Genomic DNA, 11,870 nt, shown 5'->3' on the forward strand with positions numbered 1-11,870 from the left:
TGTTTGCATGTTCATGCAAATTTGAGATCACCAAATTTTGACACTCAAAATTCCACTCTAATGTTTGGGATTATGTGGCAAGCATGCATGTTTGAGTTAACCAAATTTTGACACTCAAAATTCCACTCAAACTTGTGAGGTTTATTTGGCAAGCATGCAAGTTTGGTTAAACCAAATTTTGACACCTCAAAATTCTACTTACATGGATTTTTCCATTAAATGAAGTCAACATTTTGACTCTCTTCATTTTAATTCAACAATTTATTTGAATAATTAATTTCAAATTAAAGTAACATTAAAGGAATTCAACAATTAATTTGAATAATTAATTTGAATTAAAGTAACATTAAAGGATTAATTAAACTATTTAATTAATATTTAATATTAATTCAAATGCCAATCACAATCAATTCCAACACATAATTGATTAAGATATTTAAATATCTCAAATTCTCTCTTTTTGTTTAATTCGTAAATAAAACAAAAATGCAGTTAAATATATCGTATACATGTAGCACATATTCTCTAATTTGAATTCGAACACTTCGAACTCACTCGTCACACTGTTCTATGGTTTAGTCCGATATGAGCTAGCAGAGGGACCTAATGGACCTATAGATCATGGGCTCCAACGATCCAAGATTAACTGGTTAAACTCATTAACCTTGTTAACCAACATTCGTTAACTACTAGAACACTCCACTATAGCCTAGTAGTTGCGCTCCCCTCACTATAGATATATTTCTGTCTATTTTATATAACCATAATTAGTAAGTCGATCCTTCACAGGTTGTTCGTAACTAGAGCTGGGTCAATTAGCCGTTTTACCCCTGAAGTTACTTCTTGTTCCTTATGTTCCACTGATCCTCTTATGAACAATTGGTTTGTGGTCCAACCAGTAAACCAAATCCCTCTCAGGCCAATGAGTGGGTAGGGCCCCTTGTTCAAGACCTGGAGTCAGTACTTAAGGAAACTACCTCTCTTCTATCCTAAAAGTGGGTAGGAGCGAATTTCATCTTGCACCCCACGTCCCCAGCTATTCACCCAGTCTTACCCCTGAAATAGGAGGCCTATTGAGTCGGTGAACTCGAGTCACTCTCACCCATGCAAATCTAAGGATAATTCCGAATGAACAGGAGTTCATGGTTAGCTCAGGATTAAGATCGAGTTACCTAGGTCATCGAATGAAAAGAAAATCAGTCTCAACAGTAAACGACATTATAAAGAGAGAGTGATTTTCTTCATGGTCCGATCTTATGCAATACTCATTGCATAGGACGCCCCCACTCACATGTCTCCACATGTACAATTTAGTGATCACATTGTTTATATCATATACAAAAGTGGGCCGCATCCATAGTGTCCCCATAATAAGGTACTCAGTCTTATCCTTATACTATAGATCATTTTAACTATATACTTGAACTTGATCCACTTTTATGTCTCTACATATAGTTCAAGTAATCATACTATAGCCAGTGTGTTCTTAGTTTATTGGATTTAGATTAATGATCGTAAAGTTCACTTTATTCAATAACAATCTTTATTGAATAAACATCAATTATAACTTTATTGAAAATAGAATATGTCTTTGTTTACAAACTATGAGTTTTAGGACATAAAACCCAACAGCAATAAGACTATGTCGCTTGGAACGCATGAAGCCTTTGACGTAGGTTAAGGCTGTGTCGCTCGGAACGCATGAAACCTTGGACACAGGATTGTCAGGTGCATGTCTAGTGCTGTAAATCCTAGGGGGAGTGTCTTGAAGAACGAACAAAGAACAGAACAAGAACCTAGAAAGTACCAAGAATAAGAGAAAGATCAAGGACTAGAACATTGATCAAGATCTTAGTTCTAAGGACAAGAACCAAGAACATAAAATTATAGTACTAAGGCCTTAAAACGAAAACCAAGGTTTCAGAATTCAAGGATCAAGGTCCTTAAGAAAGAACAAGATAAGAACCCCAAGTCAAGAACAAGAATTAGAGGGCCTAAGTACTTACAACAAGAACAAGAACAAGACAAAAACAAAGAATGTGGTACCTTAGCATATCAAGGACACGATTAAGAGCCTACAAGTAGGCTACTTATTGAGTCTTATACTCATTCCTTATTCTCCATTTTTTTTTCAGGTGATAAGGAGCTGGTCGAGGTTGGGAGCAGACTCTAGAGCAGGTGCCATAGACAAACCTCACCCGTTGTCCTCAACTCTTGTGTTTTAAAATATTTTGTGTCTGTTCCTTATTTTGTGTTTTTAACTACTATGTTGAATTTTAAATTACTAATGTGCGCACACTATTTTATTATAATGTAAATTATGTTTTAAGTTTTAACGGTTTTATCAAGAGGGTAAAATTTACCCTTCTTTTAGAGTCATCGCGTCATCCCGGTCCTTATAGTTTTAGATATAAAATAAAGAATAGATACAACATTTAAAACAAAAAGAAGTTTAAGGGTAAGGTGAGACTTATCTATGACACTTCCTCTAGAGTCCACTCCCGACCTTGATCAGCTCCCTGGTTAGTTAAAAAATATGTAAAACATTGAATGAGTACAAAGACTAGTATTTGTAGGCTCTTAATTGTGTCCTTAAGGTATGTTAGGGTACCACACTCTTTCTTATCACATTCTTATCCTTCCGTTGAGAACTTAGGCCCTTATGTTCTATTTTTGAGTTTTGAGTTCTTGTCATGGTCTTGCCCAAAGACCTTTATCTTGGATTTTGAGTTCTTAACCTTGGTTCTAACTTACGGATCTTAGTTCTAAAGTTCTAGATTCTTAGTTTTGAGAATTTAGATCTTGATTCATGTTCTAGTACTTATCTTTGTTTAACGCTCCTAATTTTCTTGTCCTAAATGAGTGACGTCACTACATGCATGTCTTAAATATATATGCGGAAATTCATAATATACACTTTAAAATGAAGCCATGGACTTATTTATTTAAAAAAATAAGAAGTTTGAAATAACTTAGTCTTTTAGCATGAAATATAAAGAAACCATTTATTAACTACTAAACGTATAACAATGCATTCTACTGTCCTATCTTGACTTCCATAGTCTTTACAACATTTACCATCATCCGTGCATGACAACTTTACCTTTACCTGAAAAGTATAAGGGTAGCACATGACTTGAGTATTTCAAGAAATACTTAGTAAGTCACTCCACTGTTGAGGTTAGTAATGCAATCACACACATTACATGATTGCGACCTATTCTTTATAATTGTAACATGACCTTAAGCTATTTTCAGTTTCGGGCAAAGTTGAATGTGCAGTACTTCATCACACATGGCCCACGTATGCGCACATGGAGCCACCAGACAGACTTGTATACGTACCCCCTTGGGTTGACTTGGTCGGGCACAATGTGCTAACATGTCACCGGACGCCACAGAAAAATAAATGCCCGCATGATATCATGAAAAAACTTAAATATCGAAGGTATGCATTCGTACTAGCATAGCATAGTAGGAAATTTTCTCGATGCACATAACATACTTACATGCATGAGGTTCCCATGATTTTTATTCATAACATAACATTAACTTCATTCTCTTTCTCCTTTCATCCATGACTTATTACATATATGCATCATGTATACATGACAGTCATCACATAATCTATCACATAACTTTACATGAAAAGACAAAAGTGTTGTAAATTGTCATAAGTTTTGATTTGATTTGATTATTTAGATTAGATTTGATTTGGTTATTTGAATTAGATTTAGTTATATCAGAATTTGATATTGAGATTTGGGAATGTTTTGTGTGTCACATTGTATTTCTTGTGACATATTAGTGAGAGTCTATATAATGTGATAGTGAGGTATTCACTTGTAACACTTTGTTTTATTAGTGATTGGTTGCTACCCGTGGATGTAGGGGAACTTCTTCTCTCCGAACCATGTAAATATCTTGGTGTCTTTTTGTGTAATTCTGTTCATTGGTGTCGTGAGTACATTTGTTCTACTTTTAGCGCACAACATGTGGTATCAAAGCTAATTAAGATCCGCCAGAAACGCTGCCATTGAAGATCTCAATGGTATCGCCGTGGGCCACACCATGCCAATGGAAGGAGCGGTCTTCGTCCATAACGTCGCAGTCATAAATAAAAAAAAAAACCCTCTGGTGGCAGATGAAAATGCAGTCTCTGCTGTAGCTTTTGCAACTCTTTCTTCAATTTCCCCACGTTATTCGTTGGGTTCACTTCCTTTGGTATCTTTGAGTCCTTAAATTTCAGTTGCACCATTACTTTCAACTTGTTCTTTGACGACCCACTCGTTGCCACCGTCACAGCTGCCGTCGTCATCGTTGTCGTTGTTGTCGTCGTCGACGGCTGTGGCGACGATGTTGTCATCTCGGGCACAGCGGTCCAAACCGTAGGCGACGATCGCAAACAAACCTCAACCTCAGAATTCTCCGACATCTCGCTGTCACGCAAGGAACGTTGATCCTGTAAGTCGGCATGGGAGGCATTGGGTTGGAGCATCATCCCGTTGATGGGGCCCACAGAGTTGATTTCGTGGATCCTCTGTTTGAGGCGCCCGATTGAATGTTTTGGGTCGATTTGGGGTTGCAATTGGGATTGGGAATTTTTTTGGGATTCGAAAAGGGAGTTGAATGCGAGAATGTTGGAGGATTTCGTAGATTTCGACGTCGCGGTCGTCTTGGAGGACGTGGCCATTGAAGATTGGGATATGGTGGAGTTGTCTATGCAATGATCATACTTGAAAGATGACGGGAATCGGCTCAGTACAAATCAAGATATTTGACGGGGTTATACGAAAACTCAATGATGTGAGGTATGTCCCTGATTTGAAGAAAAATTTGATTTCCCTTTGCGTATTGGATGCGAGTGGTTATCGTATCATTTTGAAAGGAGGGAATTTGAAAGTAGCTTATGGAGCTTTGGTGGCAGTTAAAGAAACTAGAAGAGGTAGCATATACCACCTCAACGGAACCACAATAATTGGGCATTCTACTGTGGCAAGTTCAAAAGAACAAGACATATCGATATTATGGCACATGAGACTTGGGCATGCTGGTGAGAAGGCGCTTTAGACATTGGTGAACCGAGGAGTTCTTAAGGGTACCACAACTGATAAAATTGATTTATGTGAACATTGTATATTTGGTAAACAAAAATGTGAAGTTTGGTACAACTATACACCAAACAAAAGACATTTTGGGTTGAGGCTCTCAGTTATGCACTTCACTTGGTGAATCGTTAACCTGTTTCTGGAAATGGTGGGAAAACTTCGCTTGAGACTCAAAGCTGGATCCTGGAGCAAAAAAACCAAGTTTATGGGCTTTAGCAAAGGCGTGAAGGGGTATAGGATATGGTGTCCAGAAACAAGTAAGATTGTTAATTGTCGAGATGTGACATTCGATGAATCTGGAATGTTTTTGCAGAAAATTGAAAATAATGACGAGGCATTGAAGCAAGTGGAGAAAGTGGTGTTCTCTCCTAATATGGTTGCTTCTACTGTGCTCCTACTGAAGAACCTATTGATCAGGTAGATAATAACTCTGATGTCTTAGAACAGGAGGAGCAAAGCCTTGTAAATGAAAGAGTGGAGGAACCTGAGTCCATCGCCAAGAATAAACCACGAAGAAAAATTCAAAAACCTACAAGGTTTGATGATACGATAGCATATGCTTTCCCTTTGATTAATAGAGTTCCCAAAAACTACAAAGATGCTATCTAGAGCTTGGATAGATTGGATTGGCAAGAGGCTATGAATCAAGAGATAACATCATTGGAGATAAATCAAACTTGAGATTTGGTACAACTTCCAAAATAAATATATATGGCGCAACCGGTTGGTTTTTCGAGTAGTTGGACAGCAACATTTGGTATGCAGATTGAAGAAATCTTTGTATGGGCTGAAGCAATCTCCTCGCCAACGAGCAGGTGGAGATTGAAAGATCAACTTTCTAAAACATTTGAAATGAAAGACTTAGGCAATGCAAAAAAAAAAAAAAAAAAATACTTGGGATGGAGATAGAGTGAGATCGAAAAAAAGAACAGTCTGGTTGACTTAGTCTCAATATCTACCCAAGGTATTGACAAAATTTAGTTGGAATAATTCACCAAAATTGATTGGTACTTCACTTGTTCCTCATTTCAAGCTTAGTAGTTCCATGTGTTCAAGTTCTGACGATGACAAAAGATATATGGAGAATATTCCTTATATAAATGTTGTTGGTGCTTTGATGTATGCTATGGCTGTCAAATGGATTCTTAGTTGGTTATGTGGATTCTGATTATGCTGGTGATTTGGATAAGCGACGAACTACTATGGGTTATTTATTTACTATGGCTGGTGGACCTGTTTGTTGACATTCAACATTGCAGTCTACTGTTGCATTGTCTACCACTGAAGCAGAGTATATGGCAGTAATAGAAGCTTTTAAAGAAGCTATTTGGATGCATGGTTTGATCAATGACTTGGGTATTTTGCAAGAACATATAGATGTATTTTATGATAGCCAGAGTGCTATTTGTTTGTCAAAAAATCAAGTCCATCATGCTCGTACTAGACATATTGATGTCTGTTTTCACTTTATTTGAGAAATTATTAGTGAATGGGACATTCGTTTATTAAAATTGGAACTGCTGATAACCTTACTGATATGTTGACGAAGGTGATCGCTCGTGAAAAGTTCTGGCATTGTTTGGATTTAATCAACGTTGGAAGAAAGGAGTAGTGTGTTGACGTGGTAGTAACCAACTCACTTATCAACTTGAAGATCTTATGACAAGATGGAGATTGTTGTAAATTGTCATAAGTTTTGATTTGATTTCGTTATTTGGATTAAATTTGATTTGGTTATTTGAATTAGATTTAGTCATATCGGAATTTGATATCGGGATTTGGGAATGTTTTGTGTGTCACATTGTATTTCTTGTGACATATTGGTGAGAGTCTATGTAATGTGATAGTGAGGTATTCACTTGTAACGCTTGGTTTTATTAGTGATTGGCTGCTACCCGTGGGTGTAGGGGAACTTCTTCTCTCCGAACCATGTAAATATCTTAATGTCTCTTTGTGTAATTCCGTTCATTAGTGTTGTGAGTACATTTGTTCCGCTTTCGGCACACAACAAAAAGATGATGTACATAACATTTCATTCCGTTCATAACATAGTATAATGGATATCACATACATACATAGCATAACATCATATGTCAATACAAAGAACACATAAACATATCATAAACGAATATGGTGCATATAGGGGCCACGAGGGCCACGAGACATACACCATCATACATCTTTTAATTATCTAACTCCAAGAGTAAGAGCTCACTTACTTTATTAGCTTAAGCTTGTGTCACTAATTTATCCTTGATGAATCCCACGACAACCTATGTGAACCCACAACATCAGTTTTAAGTTTGAACTTCTGCAAAACTATTTCACTAAATTTTACAATTGTCCATATGTTAGGCTTCATGTGAACATTAGAGACTTTGTATGGTAGAATCTTGGAATCTTTATATATGAATGTCTTTGGAACGTTGGAATATATATATATATATATATATATATATATATATATATATATAGTGTTTTACAGAAAATTTTGATGGAGTTATCACTTTAGTACAAAAAATCATTGTACTAAAGTGTAAGTATCCGTCACAGTCATGCGGGTGATTCGATTTCGATTCCTGACTAAATAACATACTTATAACTTTGTCCACGATTGTCCTATTTTTGTAACTATTCTATTTTGTTGGGAGTGCACGATAGAATAAATAGTCTTTTAATACAATTAGCTTAGCTAAAAAAATTTAACTCGTGACACGTGAACTCTCCATTCCTGCAAGAACCGCAACACCGAAAGTTTATAAGTCATTGTAGTAATGTGGTAAGTAAAATAAGAAGTTTTTGTAGTATACTCGTAAGTATTCCTCTAGTCTTGAAGGTGACTACTTTGATCCCCGCCTTGTCGTTGCAATATAGTGGTAAGTATTCCTCTCTATCACACAGGTGACCCGGGTGATTCGATTTCGAAACATAATTAACAAATCATTGTACTAAAGTATGAGTATTCATGATTGCCACGCAGGTGATTCGATTTCGATCCATGACCAGATAACATACTTTTAACTCTGTCCATGATTGTCCTATCCTTGCAACTATTCTATTTTTTTTTTTTTTTTTTGGAGTGAAGGCTACAATAAATCTTTTATTAATACCATAAGCTTGACAAAATAATAAAATAAATAAAAAATAAATAAATAAAACTTGTTAGACGAGAACTCTACACTCGTGCAAGGCAACACCAAACGATTATAAGCCAATGTAGTACACTATTAAGTAAAATTAAAAAGTTTTTGTAGTGTACTCTAAGTTTTCCCCTAGTCATGAAGGTGATTTGGGTTGGTTCTTGTCCAATTGTTGTAGTATAGTGATAAGTATTCTCGCCTGTCACACGAGTGACTCATATTTCATTTTTTTATGAGAACAAATCCTACTACTTCTGGTCCTGAAGTTTCCACGCTTGAAAAAAACAACTTGGGACGTATCGCTCAAATCATTGGTCCGGTACTAGATGTAGCTTTTCCCCCGGGCAAAATGCCTAATATTTACAACGCTTTGATAGTTAAAGGTCAAGATACTGCCGGTCAAGAAATTAATGTGACTTGTGAAGTACAGCAATTATTAGGAAATAATCGGGTTAGAGCTGTAGCTATGAGTGCTACAGATGGTCTAAAGAGAGGAATGGAAATGGTTAGGTTTGATCTTTTGCAACAGTGTTAGTGTTTTCTTAAACCATCTTTTTCATTATTGAAGAATATATATTTTTTTAAATCTTCAATTTCATTATTAAAGAATATATGTTGCATTAATCTTTTGATTTATATCAGGTTGACATTGGAGATTTTTGGCTTGTCAAAATTATCAAATCATTATATTAAAGTGTAATTATTTGTGATTATCATGTGGGTGATTTGAGTTTGTTCCATGACAAGATAATATACTTCTAACTCTGTTTATGATTGTCCAAGTATTGCAACTATTCTATTTTGTTGTGGAATATAGGCTACAATAAGTCGTCTATTAATACCATTTGCTTGGAAAAAAAAAACTCGTGAGACATGAACTCTCTACTCCTGCAATAACCGCACCATCAAAAAATTATCAGTCATTGTATTACCGTGGTAAGTAAAATTAAGAAGTCTTTGTATATACTTGTAAGTATTTCGCCTAGTCATGAAGGTAACTTGGGTTTGGTTTTCACCCAGTTGTTGTAGTATAATGGTAAGTATTTCTGCTTGCCAAACGGGTGATCGGGTTGGCTTATCCTTTGATTTATATTGGGTTGACCTGTAGATTTTTTTGCTCCAAATTAACAAATTTGTGACTGTCACGCGGGTGATTCGATTTCGATCTCTGACCATATAATGTAATTCTAAGTTTGTATAACGTAATTCTAAGTTTGTCCATGATGGTCATTCTTGCAACTATTTTGTTTTTTTTAGTGTAGTCTATAATAAATTATCCATTAATACCATTAGCTTGAGAAAAAAAAAAAAAAAAACTCGTGGGACATGAACTCTCCACTCCTGCAAGGACCGCAACACCGAAAGATTATAAGCATTGTAGTACAGTGGTAATCAAAATGAAGAAGTCTGTGTAGTATACTCATAAGTATTCCCCATGAAGGTGACTTCGGTTTGGTTCCCTTCAACCCTTGGAGTATAGTGGTAAGTATTCCCGCTTGTCATGTAGGTGACCCGGGTTCCATGTCCAAATGAACAAATCATTGTACTAAGGTGTAAGTATTCGTGATTGTCGCGCGAGTGATTCGATTTTGTTTCATGACCAAATAACATACTTCTAACTTTGTCCATAATTATCCTATTCTTGCAACTATTCTATTTTTTTTGGGAGTGACGTCTAGAATAAATTGTTTATTAATACCATTAGTTTGAAAAAAAAAAAAAAAAACAAAAAAATCCCGTGGGATGTGAACTCTCCACTCCAGCAAGGACCGCAACACCGAAAGATTATAAGTCATTGTAGTACAGTGGTAAGTAAAATTAAAGTCTTTGTAGTATACACGTAAGTATTCCTCCTAGTCATGAAGGTGACTTGGGTTTGGTTTCCGCCCAATCGTTGTAGTATAATGATTATTCTCTCCTGTCACGGAGATGACCCGAGTTTGATCCCGACAAGGGCGTTAATTTTTTTTAAACAATCTATTTTCTTATTTAAGATTTTTTTTTTATCCATCTTCAATTTCATTATTAAAGAATATTTGTTGCATTTATCCTTTGATTTATATCGGGTTAACCTAAAGATAAACATATTTCAAACTTTATCCATGATTGTCCAATTCTTGCAACTATTCTATTTTGTTGGGGAGTGTAGTCTACAATAAATTGTCTATTAATACCATTAGCTTTAATAAAAAGAAAAAAAAAAGTCGTGTGAGACGTGAACTCTCCACTCCTGCAAGGAACGCAACACCGAAAGCTTACAAGTCATTGTATTACACTAGTAAGTAAAATTAAGAAGTCTCTAGTGTACTCGTAAGTATTCCCCTTAGTCATGAATGTTACTTGGGTTTGGTTCTTGCCTAGTCATTGTAGTATACTCATAAGTATTCCGCCTAGTAATAAAAGTAACTTGATTTGGTTCTCATCTAGTTATTGTAGTATAGTGGTAAGTATTCTTGTCTATCATGGAAGTGACTCGTGTTTGATCCCTGACAATGATGTTAAAGTTTTTTAATCCATTTTTTTTATTATTAAACAATATTTGTTGCATTTATCCTTTGATTTATATCGGGTTGACCTGGAGATTTTTTGCATGTCCAAATTAACAAATCATTGTACTAAAGTGTAAGTATTCGTGATTGTCACATAGTGATTCAAATTCGATCCATGACTAGATAACATACTTCAAACTTTGTCCATAATCGTTCTATTTTCTCTCAACTCTTGCAAGGACCGCAACGACGAAATTATAAGTTATTGTAGTACTCCGATAAGTAAAATTAAGAAGTCTTTGTAGTGTGTTCGTAAGTATTCCCTCTAGTCATGAAGGTTACTTGGGTTTGGTTCCTACCCAGTTGTTGTAGGATAGTGGTAAGTAATCTTGCTTGCCACATGGGTGACTTGGGTTTGATCCATGACAACGATGTTAGAGTTTTTTTTTTTTAAATTTTCAATTATCCCTATGAAAAATGACCCGAAAATGAAAGTGTTTAAGTTGTGTATTTTAACTAAACATATGTGTCAAATTCATCATATTTGAGCGTTCCTTACGGTTTCATTCAAAAATATTGAACGAAACTTAGTTTCTTCACATAATGATTTAAGTGCCTCCATGATGGTCTTCTCAACAGTGTTGATGTTGTGAGGTCTTATAGACGAGTAAATATTTTTTTTATTCCTTATTTTATGCTTAGGACAATCTTTAGTGGATATGGTATGATACTAAATCTAGAAAACAACTTTTCTAAACGAGTTAATGACCCTCGTTTCAAACTGGAAAAAAAGTGCCAATGTTGACCAGTCGATTTTTGGCATGTCCAAATTAACAAATTATTGTACTATAGTGGCAAGTGTTCTTACCTATCACGCGGGTGACTTGAGTTCGTTCTCCGACAATTGCGGTAATGTTTTTTTAAACCAATTTTTTCATTGTTAAAGAATATTTGTTTGCGTTTATCCTTTAATTTATATCGGGTAGACCTAGAGATTTTTTACATGTCCAAATTAACAAATTATTGTACTAAAGTGCACGTATTCGGGATTGTCACGTGGGTGATTCGAATTCGATCCGTGACTAAATAACATACTTCTAACAATACCCTGACTCTCCTATTCTTGCAACTAT

Source organism: Cucurbita maxima, unplaced genomic scaffold (assembly GCF_002738345.1).
Source record: "Cucurbita maxima cultivar Rimu unplaced genomic scaffold, Cmax_1.0 Cma_Scf00070, whole genome shotgun sequence".
Classification (NCBI taxonomy): domain Eukaryota; kingdom Viridiplantae; phylum Streptophyta; class Magnoliopsida; order Cucurbitales; family Cucurbitaceae; genus Cucurbita; species Cucurbita maxima.